This window comes from Phasianus colchicus, chromosome 4 (genome assembly GCF_987193195.1).
Source record: "Phasianus colchicus chromosome 4, bPhaCol1.hap1.1, whole genome shotgun sequence".
Taxonomy (NCBI): Eukaryota; Metazoa; Chordata; class Aves; order Galliformes; family Phasianidae; genus Phasianus; species Phasianus colchicus.
This window is the reverse complement of record NC_143439.1, coordinates 4988158-5005008: the sequence shown is the minus strand read 5'-3', so window position 1 is coordinate 5005008 and position 16851 is coordinate 4988158. Positions and strand designations below refer to the sequence as shown.

Genomic DNA, 16851 nt, shown 5'->3' with positions numbered 1-16851 from the left:
GATTGGGGTAGTCTTTACTACAGTGCTCTGTAGTAAACAAAATGAAATGGGTTTAGTAGGTATAGATGAAATATTCCCACACCCAGGAATAGACTTGATATCAAATTGTGGTTACTAGAGTAACATGTTAAATGTCATAAAGCAATACTGCAGTATGGTACTTAAAAGACAAAAAGGCACTGTTCTGAGAAGGAGACATTGTTTTAGTGTGATGCTGTGCATCAACTGACAAATGAGTTAAACTGATTTCTGAATTTTCTTGAAAATCTCATTTATAGTTATTACTGCATTACTTAGAATGGAGGAAGGTTAGAACTGTGGTTAGCTTAGTTTTAGTAAAATGCAGGCTTCCTGAGTTCAAGGGAATCAAGTAAAGGTTAAAAGCTGGGTTTAGAAGATGGAAAAAGATGGGCATGAAAGTGAGGGAAGAGCTCACTGTCAGATACAACTTCAGCTTTGCTTGTCTTAGCCTGAAGTATGTACTAGACATACTCTGTAGTGGACTTCTGGTGAAAAGGCACATGTAGAGTTTTTAGATTATGTTCCATGTAATCAGTGATACCAAGGAATGCAATGGACATAGAAAATTACAAAGATACGCTTGCAGTTATTTGATGGGGTTACTGGTTATTCTTTTGTTGTTGTATGGTGTGTTTTACAGCTGTGATTTTTGTATGTGCCGTTACCACTTGATGAATAAAAGCTGTAGACACAATAGTAAATACATCGCTATCTTCATTTTTTCTTTTTAATAGTTGCTGTTACTGCTATTCTTTCACTTAATGGTTATTTCTTGCAAGTCTCTGCTGAATGATACGCTCTTAGAAATGACAGTTTCCTTCTGCATATGGAAAGTTCAGCTCTGCTCACAGCCATGAAGGTATAGAGGAAGTTGGTGTGCTATTGGTTTTGAGACGGTTTAAAAACAGAGAAATTTAGTAAGAATGAGAAAGTCTCTGAAACTGACATATAGCCTAGATTATCCTTAATTCAACTCTTTAGAGGAGAAATTAGTTAACACCAAGCTCAGCATTGTCACAGTTCATAAACTGAGCTGAAGGAAATCTGAAGGTGTGTTCTTTAGGTCAAAGACTTACCTAAGTTGTGCTGCATCCTGATTTCATAGATCCAATGCCATTTTCTTTTAACTAAGCCAGGTTAATGCTTTTAATTTAAGTATCCATCAATTCCAAGCCCAAAACTACAGTTTACAGATTGTCAACCTTCTCTGCTGATAAACTGGAAAAAAGATAAGAGAGAAGTACCAATTTAAGTAATTTACAATTTCCTTTATGGTTTATAACTATTTCTAAACTATACAATGCAAGAAACAATTAAAAATGCCTGATATACTCCATTAGTTATGTTTTATGCTAGCTATTTCTGTATTTCTTAATTTCGTTTTTCCTAAATTCTGTTTGTTTGTTTTTTTTCTCACCCCTCTCTCCTTCCTAATTATACTCAAGCCCTTCCTAATGGATTCTTGTCACCAATGAAAGAAGCAGAAGGCACTTAGTCCTTTAGACAGAACCTCCTAGGCTAATGTAATTTTAAGATGTTTCTGGTGCACTATATGCTTGCAGATGGTTTAAAATTCTAAATAGAATATAGGATATTCTTAATTTTCTTAGCATTTAAAATACTAAGAAAATTAACACATGGTAAAATGGAAATGTTTCAAATAGACCAATTGTTCCATATACTTGGAAAGTCCCTGATAATATAGCAGCCACATGCTCTGTGAAGATTTTGAGTTTCAAGATGCTGGATATATAGTCATTGAAGTTTAAAACTTGCCTAGAGGGAAGAACCTGAAATGAGAGTATAGAGTAGTTGTGTAACATGTTACCACTGTATAGGATGGCATCTTTAGCAAAAAAATCAAATCATATACACTAGATACTTTAGATACTTATTTTTGAAGATTCCCATCAGGACCAATTTCAGTCACACTGCAAGTGAATACTTAAATATTGCTTTGAGTTAATGCTCAGTTATGAAAATGGTACACAGGTACGTGGTCAGATACATCTGGAGAGCTTGCCTGTATCTTAGAGCATGAGCCACTGCTGACTCTTCCTAAGCTTCTGTCTAGCCTGAAGAATTCATCCTTCTAACCATTAAAATGTATTGTTACATTGTATAATTGCAACGTAAATTAAGATAATAAAGAGAAGCTTAAGATATTTTAACTTTTTTACGTCTTCCATAGTGAATTGAGTTTGCTGCCCAATAAACTTATAAGATCTTTTCTGGATATTTTCACTGTATGTGCAATAGGAATGGAAACATAAGAGAAGAAATCGTGGGCAATTAAGAAAATAGTTCCTGAATTAACCCACTAATTTCATATTTCTGTGGGAGACAGAAAAATGTGAAATGGTGGAAATCTCATTGTTTTGTGTACCATAGAAGTTTGAGTGGCAGTAGATATCTGTTGCTGATTCTGAGTGATCTCTTTCTTTCCTGTTTCTTTCAGTCTCTTTCACTTCAGGTCCTGTACCTGCTGCAACCAAGGCTGTAATATGAACATACTGTATAATATTTTAGTTGAGGTAACTCTGGCAAGTCTGTTTTATCTGAGATTCATGGAAACAAGTATCACTTCTAAGATCTTATGAGGCTTTCAGCAGCTCCTCTAGCATGCTTACATAGAATTTCTGATCTAGTTGTTCATACTGATATTTTTTCCTTTTTTTTCTGTTTTGTTTTGTTTTGTTTTGTTTTAAAGTTAGAATAGACTTTGCTACAATAAAGGAATGCCATTGTGCATAGCTATAACATATGTATCTACTCATATACAACTCTGTTATTTCCAGTTTAAAATCACATAACCCCCCCAAAAAAACAGCATTACATCATACCATATTGCCACAAGAACTTGTCCTACAATGTTTCTATCTTATTAGATACTCATCTTACTTTTGAGTTTCAAGCTGCAAGAGTAATTCTGGAATACTCTAGGTAAATGTGTTCAGATGCATCACTATATACCTACAGATGTCAAAAGTTAGATCTTTTTAAATTGTTTGACTGGTTTAGCTGAATGCCTTGTTTTCCTCAGTAGACATGTGATTTCCTGGTAAACATTATGCATTCTTAATAATTCGTCTGATTATCTCTGTAGTCTTTTAATGTGGGATTTTTTTTTTTTCATTACATTTTTTTTCCCCATTATTTTTTCCACAATTTCATTAATGTCTGTTTAAAGGAATTAGCATTGTATAAGGAGGTAATAAAGAGCTTGGATTGTTTTAAGGCTTTGGAGTCTGTAATTTCCAGAGACTGAATTATTTTGCCCTCTGCAAATTGTCAAGAACTAGCTTCTAAAATCACCAAAACATACCAAGACCTATGGGTACCATCTCCAAGTTTATTCCTTAAAAAAAATATCTTAGCCCCTTAGTGGAAAAAATGCTTGTTTTGATGGCAGATCTTCCCTTCAGGAAGTGGGTGACTAGTTTTATCAGTCCTTCTTGATAATGTTAAACAACAAATGCACTTTGTTCAGCAAACATTTTGTGCTCGTGTAACCCTGTGTAGAAGAAAATATAGATGGGGATTTCCAAAGGATAGGATGTTATTTTGTGAATGACACAATGTAAAATAGGAAATTGAGACTTTGCTACTAGAGGAAGCATGTTATGCTTCAGGTAAGATGGTAGTGACTGGATTACTCCTCATGAAACATTTCCAAATTTTACCCTGGTTAAATAGATGTGTAGATATCAGAGTCTGTGAATTAAATGCACTTCCCCCACCTATTGTAGATACTTTGGGGATACAGACTTAACAATTACTATGGTCCAAATAATTGCTGAATGCAATTAGTTTAAGAATGATATATGTATCATAACAGCTGTTGTTTAATGCACTTCTGTTGTATGAAACTAAAACTGCCTAAAGGCAAGATCTGTGGTGAGCTCTAGGTAGGTTAACAGCACTAAGTGAAGTTAATGAAATCCTTAGGAAACTGTATTTTCAGAGCTGTTCTAGAGTAGTTTCGTGATGGTATAACTGCTTTCCATACAAGATCTTAAGCATCACTGATTCTGAGCTCAAGAGCAGTGCATCCTGAAGAGTGAGAAACTGGGGAGGCCTGTGTAGATGAGCAAGGAACTCATGGATCAACTAAAAGAAAAGAAGAAGGCCAATGAAATGTGGGGAAAAGGGCCTGATCACTTGGGAAGAAGAAAGGAATGAATCAACAGTGAAAGGAATATTAAGGAAAATGTGTGTCCCCTACTAAATGAGGTGGGTGCCCTCGTAACAGGGGATGCTGAGAAGGTAGAGATTCTGAATGCCTTCTTTGCTTCAGTCTTCAATGCTAAGACTAGCCCTCAGGAATCCCAGACCCTGAGGAGTAGGAGAGAGCAACAGGGGAAAGGAAGACTTCCTGTTGGTTGAGGAAGATCTGGTCAGAGAGCATCTAGCTAATATCAGTGCACACAGATCCATGGGCCCCAGTGCAGTGCATCAGTGTGTGCTGAGGGAGCTGGCAGAGGAGACTGCTGAACCACTCTATCATCTTTGAAAGGTCTGGGTGAACCGCAGAACTATCTGAAGACTGGAGGGTAGCCAATAGCACTTCAGTCTTCAAGGGCAAGAAGGAAGATCTGGGAATCTCCATCCCCGGAAAGGTGATGGAACAACTTGTTCTGCATACCCACTCCAAGCAATTAGAAGGAAGTTATCAGGAGTAGTCAACATGGATTCACCAAGGGGAAATCATGCTTGACCAACCTGGTAGCCTCCTATGATGTCATCTCTGGCTGAGTAGATGGGGGAGAGCAGAGAATGCTGTGTTCCTTGACTTCAGCAAGGTGTTTGACACCTTGTCTCTCACAAAATCTTTGTTATTAAACTTAGGAAGTGTGACATAGATGAGTGGACAGTGAGGTGGATTGAGAACTGGCTGACTGGCAGAGCTCAGGGTTGCCATCAGTGGCACAGAGTCTGGTTGGAGGCCTATAACTAGCAGTGTTCCCCAGGGATCTGTGCCAGGTATGGTCTTGTTCAGCATCTTCATTAACAACCTGAATGAAAGGATAGAGACCACCTTCAGCAAGTTTGCTGATAATACAAGGCTGGGAGGAGTGGCTGATAGACTAGAAGGCTGTACTGTTATTCAACAAGACCAAGTCAGACTGGAGGGTTGGCCAAAGAGGAACCTGACTAGATTTAAAGAGAGCAAGTGTAAAATCTTGCATCTGCAAAGGAATAATTGCATGCATCAGTACAGGTTAGGGAATGACCTTCTGGAGGGGAGCTCTGCAGAGAAGGACCTGGGTATTCTGGTGGACAACAGGTTGGCCATGAGCCAGCAATGGACCATGGCCAACAGGTCGAGAGAGGTAAACCTCCCCCTCTACTCTGCCAAAGATGATAAAGGGTCTGGAGCATTTCCCATATGAGGAAAGACTGAGGAAAAGAAGACTAAGGGGAGATCTAATTAATGGTTATAAATACCTAAAGGAAGGTGGGAGGCAGATGAATGAGATGATGCTTGTCTTAGTGGTGTGTAGCAATAGGACAAGGAATAATGGCCTAAAACACAGGAAGTTCCATACTACCATGAAGAAGAACCTTATGATAAGCTTGATGGAGCACTAGAACTGCCAAGAGAGGTTGTTGAGTCTCTTTCTATGGAGATAATCAAGACCTTGTCTGAAAACCTACTTGTGTGACCCACTGTAGGGAACTTGCTTAGGAGGGGGGTTGGACTTGAACTCTTGAGGTCCATTGCAGTGATTCCGTGTGATTCTGTTATCTTCATGTTAATTAACATTAAATTCTAGAAAATGAGGCTCTGATGCTTATTGCTCAAATCAGGACCCTGAATCCCCTTGCTCACTGCTGCGTATACTTGGAAGCTAATTTGTAGGGATTGGCAAAACCGTGGCTCCTTCCCCAGAGTATCTGTGAGTAGTCTTGCTTCAAGCAGTCACTTCCCTCCATGCTGAAGTTACAGAATGTGTGTTTTCTGTCTAAATGGCCCATGAAGTTGCAAGCTTAGGCAAAAACCTTCACACCAGTTATCTTCTGCATGAATACACTAGGAACCTGAAAGTTCTCAGTTTGACTTTCAGCGACAAAAAGGCAAAACACTGCAACAGAGCCTCTATTCCTTAAAGCTTAGCAGCCATATGCTGAGTTTTTATAAACTGGCACTGAAGTGAAACTTCAATATGATTTAGCGGTGCTTTTCTTTCTTTAGGGAAAATAGTATGCCAAGTTATAACTCTTGAGGATTCAGGTCCTTATTACTTGTAATATGACATCCACAGCAAAAAAAATCTAGTGCTTTGTCTCGAGGGAAAAGGAAAAGCCTCATTATTCTTAAAATTAATCATCACTACCTAAAACTGTGCAGAAATAACCAAATAATGTTTGCATTTTCTAGTAGCTCAAAACGTCTTGGGAATCATAAGAAAGCAAATGCAGCTACTAGCAACAGTGTTTCCTGTGGGAATATAATTACAGTTTCATTTTCCTATTTCTTTTACCTTGTCTTTTGTTCCTGGATGGTAGGAGCGGGAAAGATAATTAAAACCAAGGAGAAGAAATGTCTAAAACCACAGTGATGTTAACTGAAACAGCACAATAGGTTTGTACATGTTTAGAAACATAAAAAAAAAAAAAAAAAGACATGTTTTTTTTCAGCTGTAAAAGTAAATTCACATAAATAAATGGTGCCTTTTGGGGCCATGCAAAATGTTGCTAACAGTTGCTGCATTGTGGCAGTTAATATATCCAGGTGAGATACAGCTGGATGCTACATAACTGTTAAGGTAGCACTGAATCTTGGGCAAAGTTAATATACTTTTCCATACAAGCATCTCACTCTCTTCCATACTTGTATCATTAAAGACCTGCTCAAGCATGTCAACTTCTTGGTGTTTAGATTACAAAGTTCTGTAGCATGAGTAATGAACTGCTGTGTTGTAGTAACACATATGGAAATAGAGGTGTGGTGAAAATAGAGAGTAGTAAATTCATCCTATTAGGAAATCTTATCATGATGCTTTGCCTGCTTTAAGTTTGAAGGGTAGTGAGTGAACTGAACTGAACTTCGTAATTTAGTTTCAGAAAACACTTACTTGAAAAGATGTTCTGTACATGGTTCCTAATCCATCAAGAGTGCTGAAAACCACAGAATTCCATTCTCGACTTACATTTTTATCAGCTTTATTAAATAATAAAATGGTAGCATATTTTCCCCGCATTGCAAACAAATGTAACCCTGACTTCCACAAAAAATCTAAGTTGTACTATTCTGCATCAAAATTGCCCAAATTCAAGCTGTAGCACAATCTCGCTTGAAGTTTGAGTTTGTCAGCCTTAAAATTCAGCTTGGTGTTGTCTTGTGTGTGCAAACCACGTACCTGTTTTGGAGTGGCCAGAGATCAGTGGCTGAGCTGTGTAACCACTTTGCTCTTCTCTTGTCCTTCAGAAACCTCAAAGTACTTAATGAAGTTGGACATCAGTTGTTTTTTTGTTGTTGTTTTGGCTTTCCTGAGATTGGACCAGACATGGGAGCCTTAGGGTAAGTATTCAGATTAATGTTGTATTCAGAATAAGACTCAGAGCTCCAGAAAAAGAGAAGAATTTATTGTGTGATCTACCTGAAAGGAACTTGTTTGTCTGAGTATCTCCCAGACATAACATTTATCATGTAACATATCAATTGTACAAATATTGTTTTTTTTTTTTTAATTTTATTTTTCATTTCTGTGTTATTAACTAGAACTAGGAGCTTCACAACATGAAGTTCTGTGCCTACTTTGGTGCAAGTATACAACCTACTCAGTTTACACCAATTACTCAGTGTTATAATGAACTATGTGGGCAAACATAGCTGCACATTGATTAATTTGATTTTCTCACTTATCTTTTTCCTGATAGGTAAAGCCAGCCACTTTGTCTGCCTCTTCCTTCCTTTGTTATACGAGCAGATATTCCTCCTTAGATCCTTCTGGAAACAATTTCATTTTTATAAGCAGAGAAGCAGAACAGATAAATTAGTCAGACAGTGAGTTTGGTGCTGCAGAAAGAAGATGTAGCAGTTCATCTCCTTCTGATTTTCTTCTAAATTTACTTTTCCTTAATTTCCCAGAGGAAATTGGAAGGATATCAAAAAGACATGTGCAGTACCGTAATCTCAATTAGTTTATAGAGAAACGGTGCCAGAACAGGGAGATGCAACTTTATTGCATGGCACCACATGGAATCTAAGAGACAAATTAACCTGCCATTCTTGTCTCTAATGCTCTTAATAAATAAATAAACAAAAATTACAATAACAGAATTTGAGTGAGTTCAAAAGAATATTCCTTTGCTTACTTATGTTTCGGTGTTAAGCCTGGCTGCATGCATTTAGAAGTTAATCTCCTTTCCTTTTCAGCTTTCCAGTTCATCTCAGCAATTTGTTGTTGTTGTTGTTTGACTACTTTCTGCTGGTTAACTGCAATAAATGGTTTCGTAAGGTAACTGCTGGGAAGAGGTAGAATAAGGAGAGGAATAGAGATCATGAATACATTTTTACATCCCTTCGGATGCTGGGCACTTTGCATGGGAACACCTGGATGGATATTTTCCTGGCATGTTGCACAGAGCACATCCTGTCCATGGAGAGAAGCTCTCTCTTTTAATCATTCAAGCTAATATGTAATTAAAAATGTATTCCTGAAGGATGTTCACGTGGTGACATCTTGCTGCACTTTTAGATACATTTTAGGGTTCTCTTCAGTATTTTTACAAATTATCTAGATGTGGGAACTGAATGCATTCTAAGTTTGCAGACAAAACTTACTTAGAAGGAGCTGTGGGCTCCCTCAATGGTAAATAGGGCATAAAAAATTATGGTACTTGTGTTTGTCCCATCACTGATCAATACAGAAAGCACATGATTGAGTGTGGAGGTTGTTAGTGCTTGTTGAGCACACACATACAGAATGAATTGTGGATTTGTGGATCTGTAATGGCTCTTTTCAGAGACTCACAGCACCCCATCAAAACCATTCAGAGAGGCCTTCTCTGTGATTTGCTCACAGGGTCGTAGTGATTGCCAGATTTTTACAGGAGGAAGTCTATATACACTGAGGGGAATGTTTCCTAGATGATAGACATGAGGAGTTCTTAGGAAGCAGAGTGAGCAGAGTTCTTAGGAGCAGAGAGAGCATCTCTCCCAGCAGGCAGCCTGACTGCAGGAGGAGGATGCAGACCCTTTTTAAAGGCCAGGCTAATGCATGACTTGAAAGACAAGTGTTTCATGTTTGTTTGGTGTGGGAGGAGGAACAGGAAGGAAGTTCTTCAGCTTTCGTTTTGTCTGTACATCCTATGAGGATAACTTGTCAGTAGTTCCTGCTGATAGTAAAATCATGCATAAAGGCTTTGCAGGTGTTACAGGTCAAATAAAAAGAAAATGTAAAATTACTTCCACTTCCATTATGTTTCACACAATTTTATGCAGGTTTTATAATTGTCCAGTAATGTATTGGTTTTTCTCCTTTCCCCTGCTGTTTAAATTTCAAAGAATAAAATATTATTTGTCAGGCTAGTGATTTCCTTTTCAGACTCTTTAGAGAAATTCTGCTCCTAAATGCAGCAATTTCAGTCAGAAGAATTGGTTTCCTTTTATAAAAAGTCTAATGTCTTGAAGAACAGTTTTATGCTTGATGGGCATTTGCTACTTTCACTGTAAAATTATTCATTCAGTTCATCTGCCACTTCAAATAATAACCCATTCATTACTAGCTAATGCGATTTATTGTTACAACAGCAGATTTTTAGAAGTGCTCCCTAACAACATGGCAAGAACATATACTCTAAAAGCAACATTTCAGTGAATGCTATGAGCAGATTCTTTCCTTTAGGGATGCAATTTTCATGAACACATATCCGCAGGTTTTACGAAACTTTACAATTTGGCAAAAGTCCCTTTTGGATTTGAAAGTCTACAACTCTAAAATAAAGTTGATTTTTATGATGAATGTTAGTAAAAGTAGCTGTGTAAGAGAGAGGCAGCACTGCCATTTGCAACCTGAGGAGGTGTAAGAATGAGATAGCAGGCTGGGCAGCTGGGCCACAATTAGTATTAGGATATTGGATAACAGTATATAGGATAGCAGTGCCTAACTCTTCCTAGAAGAGAATTACTGGACAGAAGACTTCAAATATTTGATATTTACCTCTTGAGAATATATCACCAGTGCTAAGTTTTTATCTTAGCAGACATAGGTTGTTTTGTACCAGATATGCTGTCATTAATCACATAAACTTGATTGAAACTTCTGCAATGCCTTTGACAACAAAGTTACAGATTGGCTATGTATTGTGTTAATAATATCCTTTTACAATCTGTGGAACAATTTTGGTTTGTGAGAGCCCATTTCTTAATTGTCATTCAAAGGATTAATAGGGGCTTCTATCACGTTTTCATTAAAGTTCCTTATGAAGTTCACCAACGTATCTTTTTGCTAGTAAGGTACCAGTTCATCTGATTCTTTGAACATCTTCTGTTCTGCTCTATTTAAATACAGGTGAACAGAATGATACGAGCAATTGCAGATGAAAGCATCCCATTAATATAAAGGACTGGATGGGCACTTTCACTATTGTATTTTTCATAACCTTGACTGATTAAGAATAACCAGCTTGTACAACCCCTTCTAAATGACACAGCTGTGCAAAATTTCCACTGGTGTGGCTGTATTCTGAAGCTTTTATTTGTTCAAGAAGTTTTCTCGACTTTCTTTTTCCCCTTTGTAAGGCGGAATTAGAAAAATGGAACCTTTTTTTTTTTCTTTAGCAAGAAAAATTATTAACAAATGTATGTATATATAAATATAAAACGTTAAAAGGTCCAAACGCAATCCTTTTTTACGGCAGGCATCCAGCAGAGGTCCCCCACAGCTTGCTGCTGTCAGCGCAGCCAGTGCCTGGAGAGGGGGGGTGGAGCTGGGGAACCTTCCTGCAGCATCTGCATGAAATCAGGTAATGTTCTTATGTGCTGTGCTATGGTAACTTCAAACTTCGGAAAATCGCTCTGGGTTTTACTGAAACGTGAAAATGAAGGATGCTGAGGTAGCTGTTGCAACTCGACTCCGTTTCTTCCTTTATAAGGCTGTCAAATATTGCCAAACAGCAATTGAATGGTACGGCAGAAATCATCTTTGTAGACAGCATGACATGTAGACAGGCAGGTCAACAGTACAATGCTTGCTTTTGCCAAGGAAATTCCAGAGACTTATGAAGTTTTGGGGTGCTTAACGTGATTTAGTCATTGTTAGGAAAATACGAAAATGAATAGAAATGTATGGTTCATAGAGGAAACAGGGTCTTTTGTATACTGTTTATCTATTTTTATTGCTTTCCCTTCTATCAGGAAGATAAATTTATACTGGGATACAAATGCAGAATCAGCCAACTCTTTCTTGAAGGGGGACTACAGGAAAGATAGGGAGGGACTTTTTATTAGGGCACATAGCAACAGGATGAGGGGAAATGGCTTTAAACTGGAAAAGGGTAGATTTAGACTAGATGTTAGGAAGAAATTCTTTACTGTGAGGGTGGGGAGACACTGGAACAGGTTGCCCAAGGAGGTTGTGGATGCCCTGTCCCTGGAAGCATTCAAGGCCAGGCTGGATGGGGCTGTGAGCAACCTGGTCTATAGGAGGTGTCCTTGCCTACAGCAGGGGGTTGGGACTGGGTGATCTTAAAGGGCTCTTCCAACCCAAACCATTCTATGATTCTTATTACACATCTTATTTCTTAGAAATAAATACAGTAGAACCTTCATAGGAATGCTGTTGCACAAATTGTGTAGTGGATGCTGACTTCATTTTAGCTTTAAGCAAAATAAAGCAAGATTATTTGGTTATTTACCATTTCTAATGGTAATTAAATGAACTCCGCCTTTTAGTTATTGTCTATTGTTGTAAATTACAGGTTTTGTTCTGCTTGCAGTCTACTGTGAGCATTACCCCGTGAAGTTCTTTAATGGAAAGTAGAAATCAGTTTATTACAATGCATACAGTCAATAACAGAAGGAAATGCACTATTAATATATACCGATCTTTAAACAAAAGCTTTTTCTACTCTGTTCTTTCATGGTGCTCTTGGTCCAAAAATTCTCAGTGCAGTCATATTTTTAATAAACTTTTATAATGATTTTATTCATAAACTTTTAGAATAAACTTTTATAAACTTTTAAAATTAAAGGGACAAATCAGCAGTTCTATTTCAGCAGTAGGAACTGCCACGCTGTGGAAAATAAGCCTTTACTTTTCAGATATTTGAAAAAATGTCAATTAAATATGCCAAAGCATTCCCATAGCTTGTTAGAGGTAGCTTCATCTATTCAACTTCTCATTTTGATAGACGTGCTACTTTTTTTTTTTTTTTTTTGTAGTGTTACTCTCATTAATTATTCTTGAGGTAGTAATTCAACAAAATCTTTTATCAGGACCAGACCTATTGTGTCATGTAATGAGCCAACAAGAAACAGAGGGAATACCTGCAGAGCCAGAGTAGTTTGGTCTCGAATCTGTATTCTAATGTAGTAAATTGTCCTTGGGTCAGAGGATACAGCAGACTTCCCCTTCATTGAGTTAAAATGGATGTATGTTATTAGAAGAAAATCAGCAAAGCAGATAACCAACATTACATTACATTTTTTTTTTTGCTAGACTTATTATTATTAAGGCCATAGAACCCTGGATGCATTAAGTTAATCAGCTTGTCCTGCACTGACAGATTTCTTCATTTCATCTTTGAAATGTGATTCCTCATTTCTGCTCCAAGAAGTCCATTACAAATGTCTCCTCTGGCTTTCTGGTACGTCTCCAGTTTTAGGCTATTTCAGAAGAGGGAAAATAAGCGCTGGAGAGTTTATAATTTCATTGCTTTTTCAGCCATCTCGTCTCTTTTGTGACAGGAACAGCACTTGAGGACCACTGCTGATGGCAGGTATGACAATGTGCAAGGAGGGGATGTGTTGTGTGCCCAGAGAGCTAACGGGACCTAATGTGACATTAATGGCCTTGGAGCAATTTTTCTGAAGAGTGGACTCCTACAGAACCAATAAGAGATCAACTGTATCTGAATGAGCTTTACTCACCAAATGACCTTGAGAAATGATTGCAAGTAGAGCATATTTGCAAATCAGTTCTGCCATAGGAATAAAACTCTGAACTTCACTCGTCATGATGTGCAGTGAGGACCAGAGGAGGCTATGTTATCTGAAATGTGCTCTGGTACTCTAGGATGTTAATTGAGAGAATGTATCATCAAGGCTTCAAACAATTACCTTTGTGGGATGAGTTTTGGAACTGATAGAGCCTTAAAAAAGCTGATTGTTTTGCCTGTGTCGAGTCCCAGTTGTTACATAAAAATGAATTTAATTTTCCTGCAGTGAACAGCTTGCACTTCTCACAGTTGTGCTAACACCACAAAAAGAAAAAAAAAATCAGCAGAAAGTGAAGGTTTAGACTGCAAGCAGATCTCTTGTGTGGCTCTTTAACCCTCAGACCAAGAAGCCAATATCCTTATGAATACTAAATGAACCCTAATTTGGTGGAGATGCTCATAAAGCCAAGAGAATGTCTAGCAGCTACAAGTGTAAGACTATCATCTCTCTCAACCTAAGTAAATCTGGATGTTAATTATGAAGGGGCACTTCTTGCAGAGATATTATCTCCTTGCTTAGCTGTTTTTATTGTTATACACAACCTGAGCTTCCCCCCCTTCCACTTTGCTAAAAAAAACCAACACAAAACAAAACCCATGAACAGTTTTATAGTTAAAATTACTATGATCTGTTTTGGAGTTTGTGTCCTTCTGGTTCCTACTGAGTATGAAGAAATAAATACCTGTGAAACTGACCAGTGCCAAGTTACTTCTCTGAAGAAATTTTGCACTACAAGTAGCCTTAAAAATCCTTTTGTACACTGCTTTGTTCACAGGGACAGGAATAAAAGTTTCTTAATAAAAATGTCAGACTACTGTGGCATTCAAGTAATATAGATGTGATCCTTCTCCTGCCAAGATAAAGAAAACATTTGATTAACTGGACATAAGAGCAGAGCCAGTGTACTTCAATCCTGAATGTCAAATTACTATTCTGCTAATTTCCCAGAGGAGTGCTCTTAAGCCTTATTATTAAATGGATCATCGTAAGAACTTGACAAGGGCACAAAGAAGTGTTTGTATTTATTGAAAAGAACTAAATTTGAATTGTGACAGTGTTATCTTTTCTTGTATTTCCTAATACTAGTTTGTAATGAAAAAAAGTAATAAATTTCAAAGATTTTTGAATATTTCTTTTCAAAACCAAAGAAGATTAACAAAAATATCTTATAGTTATACAGTACTTACAACAGTGATGCTAGTTGTACCGCTAATGCACAGCTTTTGGAAACGACTGTGACTGCATCTTCCTGTCACTAGTAGTATTCTTTCTGGGGAAATAATATTTTTGACAAAGTATGCATCAAAATCAACGGGTATTTCATCCAAGAAGTACCATATTTTTACTATAAAACGAGGCAAAGTTTGTTGAGGAGACCAGGAGGTCATGATAACCTTTGGAATATAGCAGATGTCACTATTTTTTTCTGAGATTGCAGAGTTTTAAGGTGCTGTGGTTAGACTTGCCAATTTAGATAACTTCATACCACAGTAGGACAGAGAACATCTTAATGGCATAGGACAGTGCATTATGAACGATCACAGGGCAAAACTGTCCTTATTGAATGGTTGGAAAGAAGATGCTTGTGCATTAGAAAAACAGTTTGAGAGTGGTACAGGCATGTGTGCACATAGTCATTTATCATTTCTCACTTCCTAACATTTCAAAATTTGCAATAAGCTTCCTGGTCATATGTGGGAGTAACAGTGTTCAGTGGTGTTGTCAGGGGCAGACACTTCAGAAGGGTCTGTTTAGGCTGTATTCCTTTGTCACTGGCACAGTATGGCTAGCTTATCATAGCAGAAATATATATATTTTTTTCTTTCTGTTTCTGACTTTCATTTCTCTGATATTTTCTCTGATATCTTTTGACCACGATACATCATGGTCAAAAATTGTCCCCAACTTTACCTAATAACCTTGATAAATGACTTCCATGAGTATCATCATTCTACTTCAGCCTGTGAGGGCAGTAAAGAAGAGGCTTGTCTTGTACCAGAACCACTGCATTAAAACTGTTTTGGGGCTTATTTTTTTTTTCTTTTACTTCCAGACACTATCAGTATATTTTATTGCTAGGACTTTTCATAATAAATTGCATAGGCATAGTTTGGTTTTCATCAAATTCAAAGGATAAGTTCCTGGGTCCAACTTTTTTTGAAGGATCCCTTTCTGCAGGCTATGATGTTTATGGCTGTTTATTTTTTATGCTGCAAAGATAAATACTGGGACTGCTGTGAAAAAAATGACTTTTTTCCTTCCAAAAGTGCAGTGATAGATGATGGAACCCCAGGGATTACAGAAGGGCTGTGTGATCTATTAATAATATTTAGGTAACATTAATTATCACAAGCATCAGTACAGAGGGAAGTTTCCATGCCACCTATCCTATTTCTCATAAGGAAAGCCGGTGCCTGTCTCAGCATGATTGGTAGTGGAGACTTTTTTTGCCTTACTGTGCTCCTCTTCTTAGTTCTCCCACACCTTCAGGTTAGTGATTTATTTTTCATCCCTCAGGAGTTTACACTGCTAGAAAGAAAACATCGTATTATGAGCTTCCAGGGTGACACGCTTACAAAGGCTGCAAACACCAGGGAATACAGTGGCAATATGGTTTTCCTCTCTTTCTCTAGTGGAGTGCTGTTTCTCCACTGTCTGCTCCTAAGTGGTTGCTGCCCTGCCCAGAGCTGGTGCTCCTTGATGCCTGATCAAGGCACTGCAGCTGATGCAGATGTATGGGATATATGCCTCTACCTCAGCTATTGCTGTTTAATAACTCTGGAGGACCACAGTGGCTCAAATCTCTTCCCCTATATAAATATACTGTAGTGTCAGCCTACACTGAGTTTTTGGTGTGCTGGGATCCGTTGGCCTGGGAGTGAGCCATCTGAGGTGATATTATTTTATAGAACTACAAAAACCAAACGTATATTTTCCTCACGTGAGTCAAACCAGAAGAGTTTTAACATCCATCATATATAATTATCAGCTGAGAGGATTCTTCCCCCCATTCTTTTATTAGAAGGGAAGAACCCCTTTATGACTACGTTCCCTTATTATTCGAACTCCGGTGGAACTGGCATCTAACAAAACAAAACTTCTACCATCTTCATTATTTACACTTTTCATTACAGTAGTAATTGTTGAATAGTACTTTAACTGGCCTAAGGATTGGGGATTTAATGTACTGTTCAAAGATTGATCTTTATGTGCTTTGTTTTCTAGTATATTTGTGTATGTACCTGCCTACCTACATAGAACAATGATACCATTCTCACAAAAATGCCACTGCACACTGTGGTGAGATGCATCTTCCCAAGATCTATAGGTATGCACTTAGGAGACAGCATCATGCTGCCAGTCAGTTGTACATGGAACACATAGGAGCACTTGCTTTGGCTCCAACTGGATTAGAACCACTCAACAAGCATGGGGCAGGGAGGATCCTTGTGCTTTGAATTTTTCCCAGACAGGAGAAGTGTTAAATATGCTTCATTTTTTCCTCTCTCGCTCTTTTGGGAAATGCATTCTGACTTAATTTGTTTCTTCTGCTATCTTCTTCCTATGTATTCTTTGCTGATAATTCTTTGCAGGTAAACTGGCTGCTGAAGGAAGATGGAAGGTAGGGAAAATCATTTACTTTTATCTAACATGTCAGAGGA

General features: G+C 37.8%; 1 long non-coding RNA gene across 2 annotated transcripts; it reads left to right on the top strand.

The window, feature by feature from the left end:
• Positions 1 to 7475: 7475 nt before the first annotated feature.
• On the top strand, positions 7476 to 13337 carry LOC149918016 (uncharacterized). Of its 2 annotated transcripts, XR_016466291.1 has the most exons (4): positions 7476 to 7546; positions 10891 to 10995; positions 12690 to 12837; positions 12915 to 13337. It is a non-coding gene; the product is annotated as an uncharacterized LOC149918016 (long non-coding RNA). The 2 variants fall into 2 exon arrangements; XR_016466292.1 differs by lacking the exon at positions 12690 to 12837 and having other exon boundaries at positions 12938 to 13337.
• The last annotated feature ends 3514 nt before the right edge of the window (positions 13338 to 16851 follow it).